The following is a 4562-nucleotide window of genomic DNA, read 5'->3' as shown; positions in this document are numbered from 1 at the left end:
CACATTACAATAAACTTGATGTATTACGCATTCACATACTGTATTTTCTCGCATATAAGCCGCCTCCGCGTGTAAGCCATGCCCTTAAAATTGCCTTAAAATTGTTGAATTTTACAATTTATCTCGTGCACAATATTTGGGTCAATATAATAAGGAAGTTAATATGCCTGTCTTTGTAAATGCTTTTCTCTATTTTGAAATAAATGACCGTATTGACCTCATTGTCTTGCGTTATGGCGTTTCGTCTTTGTCACTTTGCAGTTTCGTGCATGTCAAGTCTAATTTATGCGCATATAAGCCGTACCCTGGATTCAGACATCATTTATTTGAGCGACAAATACGGCTTATATGCGAGAAAAAACAGTAATCATTTATGGCTCCAGAAAAAATAAGCAAGGAGAATGCGACTTCTGTTCAATTCTGGGGCTGCCATGTTGTATGTTTTCCTCGCCATTCCGGTTGTGATTGGACGGCGTTACGTCACCTGACTACGAGCTGCAAATTTCACGGTCCAACAATGCAAACCTTCAATGTGAACATACAAAGAAATGACATAAGCACACAAGGAGAACTTTTAATGGTAGAGAACAATAACAGTGTAGGTACATTAATTCTGTGTACGCTTAGCCCTCCAATATGTGGAATTAACGCGTGTTTTTTTTTCCTACCTTAGCTGATGAACTAGTAAAGAATTTCCAACATGACATCTTGGAAAAGTACTTACTGCTGCCAAATAAAACTCCAACGCTCTGACGGGGCTGCCAGAATTGATTAAAACAAATCAATGTATTTTTATTGAATGACAATGAGTAGTAACAATACACAGAAACTGTAATTGTATTTATGTTGTAAAAGTAAAACAGAGTAACTTTAATAATGAAGAACAAGGTCATTCAAATAAAAACAGACATGAAACAGTAACAGCCCTGCGCTGTTGCATTAGCATTAGCATTATATGGCTACAGTATTTAAGATAACAGTCTGAGGGCTAGTAGGCACATTAATTTTTTTAGACACACAAATACACTTTTGACATCAAACAGGGACCAAACACTTAAAAAATATGATATAGCCAATAAGATGGAAGAACAGCTGCTAAAGTGAGAAATGATACACACGGAAGTTGTTCTTGTCTACAGTAGTTAGTGTCTCCAGTTGAACAGTACACAAGTATTATTTTTCCTGCTTTTCTTGTTTCAAATACTAATCTCATCTCATCTCATCAGCTAATTGGATACATGTTTGCATTAGCATCAGGGCTATAAAGAACTCATGGGATTTGTTACGGCTGTCAGCCTGGGTATACATTCTGTAGTAGGTGGTGTTGTTTTGTGTTTGTTTTTTTGTGCAGCTGTGACTACTTTCCAATTATCCTTCCTCCAATCAAGATCCACTTCCTGTCCTTATTTAAACCCTCTTATTTTTCAGTTCTGAGCTCGACTGCCTGTGGTGTAGATGCTGAGGCAGTGGAGTCCTGACTTTCTTTAGATAGCACCCATTGTCTAGACATAAGTAGGTTTTGTTTGCCCCAGCTTCACCTGATTTGTAAGTACACTATTCATTGTTATATTGAGTATTTATGTTGATAAAGTTAATTATTTGGGGCTGCACAGGGGGACTTGAGATAAGTTTAGACACCTGGGGTATACATATAGTTTGTTGCACTTATACACATAGCTTATTCCCATGTCTAGACTTTTATTACATCAGTTCTGACAGTGGCACCCTTAGGCCTTATTTCCTGTATTTTGGGGGGTGTTCATTTGAACACCTGTCTGGGAGGGTGGTTTTTTTTACCTTTTTCATTTGAGGGTGCCACTTTAGTATCTTTTGCTTCCCCTATGTTGTCCCGTAGTCCAGGTTTTCTGTGGACTTTGTTGTAAATAAATTATCATTTAATGTTACTTGCCTTGTGTGTCTGGCTCCTCATTGGCCGGGGTTTTCTGCTGTGGTAGTTGCGACTTCCTGGTAGCTCTTACCAACAGGGGGAGTCGGAACAGGATTACTACAAATGTCTCTTTCTTAGGCTGGTTCTGTCAATTATTTGAGGATTGAAACTGCGGTATTGATATTTACTGTACTAGGTCTGTGTTTCACTTTGTTAGAGCAAAAGGGCGCTACATTTTCCCACTGGGGTTCCAATAAATCTGGTAAATGAGAGTACTTGATAACATGAAATTTGAAAGATGATAAACATTGATTGAATGAATTTTAAAATGTGCTCTGTCTGTAATGTACATCAAAGAAGCCCTCAAATTAGTTTAAAAGAAACGCTTCTTCAAAAAGGCCAAATAACGAGACAGAAGAAACTGTAACTTCATGGAAAAACAGTGACATTTACCTTTCTAAGTACTACAGTGTACACCGCCAAGTTTTTGACAACCTTGCAAATGAAACAAAGAGGCGTGCAAAACTTTCCATAAAGCATTGAATAACTTGCTTCCACTTCATTAGCGCCAATGTCAATAAAAACTAATTATTTGAAGTAGACATGAAATCGTGTTGCACAAATCACTTTTAAATACACTTTTTTTTTCTTGAATATATCTTCATAACATTCTAATATTTGCTCTTTATAAATGATGAATTTGTTACCTAAACGCTATCACATTTTCGACCAAAATTGGGCAACCTTTTTAAATTTCTATGGCATTTGGGGCTACACACACTTGCGATTAGTATAGTTAAGAACATTAGAGAGCACTGATATAATAATTCCTCTGAACCCTGAAAAGTTGGAGTACACGAGAAGTGATCTCATAATTTGTCCCTCGTCATCTCGCGCGGATTGCACGTCCTTCACTTCACATGGTTTGGCCTATGCGCCATTATCGCCGCCCTCGCGTGGACATGATTCACGGCAAGACACAAGACACGACTAACACCAAGGTTATGATTTTATCTTGACGAAGACCTAGTTAGCGAAAACTATCTTATTGTGCTGTAAAATGAGACAGAAGACAGTGGAAGTGATAAACAAGTGGTCTTTAAGTTGAGTAAAAAATATTTTCGAATCATCCTTATCATACTGTGCTTCATTTGTGCTCCCCTACTTGAGTACAAGGCAGAAAATGTTCTCCTTCATGACTGCTGCCATGTACAGTGATTGAGAGCCAGGTAGATTTAATGTTAGTACAGTCTTCCCTCGATTATCGCGACTTCACTTATAGCAATTTTTCTGCTATTGATTATTACATTTTAAAAAATAAATAATTTAAGTTAATGAAAATGCGAAAATCCACGCTGAAACTCGTAAGTTGAAGTCGCTCTTGCTACTAAGACTCGGCACTGGAAAAAAGGGCAGTTATAATAGGGGTGACCCTACTTCGCATTTTTTTCATTATCGCTTCCATGTCTGGTCTACATTAACCGCGATATTCGAGGGATTACTGTATGTGCCTTCTAGTTCTGAGCATGGTTTAGTCACTATTGATTGCCTGTGTTGCCAACCAAATCGCATAATGTTATTATTAAATGCCAATGGCAAGGGGCCTTATTAAAAGTGAAAATCCTTAACTGTCACTCACAAAAGCACTACAGTGGTACCTCGACATACGAACACCCCGACATACAAGCAATTCGAGATACGAGTACAATTTTGAGCAAATTACCTTTAGATACGACACAAATTTCGAGATGCGAGAAAGCCAGGTGGGCAAGACATGAGAGGCTGTTTATGATTTTAGTGTACTATCTTTTTGCCGCATCTCTTTCGTGTATAACAGACATCTACGAGCACTGGGTGGCGCGTTGGATTTTTTTCAGTGTTTTTTTCCCCGTCACTGGTGAATGGTGGAGCGATTGCTAATACGAGGAGTATATATTAGTTCTCCTTGGCAAGTGGTCGTTAGAACATTTTTTCCAATCAATATCCTGTTTTTGGTGTTTTTCAGAGGGTTGGAACAAATTAATTGGTTTTTAGTTCATTTCAATAGGAAACGTTCGTTCGAGTTACGAGAATGTACGAGCTCAGTCCCGGAATGAATTAAGATCGTATCTTGAGGTACCACTGTACTTAATCTAAATTGGGGGTGTCCAAACTGCAGCCAACCTGCCAACTGTTGGCCTCCAGCCCATTTTTATTGGCTGCAGCAAATTATGAAAATTTTGAATATGGTCCGCAGAAGAAGCTTATGTTCAGCCTACTTTTTATTGCACTTCTCAGTGTCAACTCTAGATGGAGCCAGTCAATTACGATGGATCAGGGTTCAAAACCTAACAATATATTAAAAGTAATAAAATAATCTATGTATAAATTCAGTTAATAGAAGAGTACTCATGAGTCTCATTTTCATGAAATAATAATGATATAAATACTAAGGTTAGTATCTTAAAAACTCATCAAAATGCACCTATTTCTGTCCACCATTAGACAAGACAATATGGCTTGATATTTCAGGTGACCTATTCCAGCGTCCTTAACCTCACTTTTCAAAAGTTAAACTTAAACTCAGTCTATTTTAAAAGGCTGATATCAATGTAAAGATTAAGAATATTTGTGGTTTAATTTGGCAATTAACCATTCAAAGCATAAAAAAACTCCATGAATAAAAAAATTACAC

Source organism: Stigmatopora argus, chromosome 11 (assembly GCF_051989625.1).
Source record: "Stigmatopora argus isolate UIUO_Sarg chromosome 11, RoL_Sarg_1.0, whole genome shotgun sequence".
NCBI lineage: Eukaryota > Metazoa > Chordata > Actinopteri > Syngnathiformes > Syngnathidae > Stigmatopora > Stigmatopora argus.
This window is presented reverse-complemented; position numbering follows the sequence as displayed.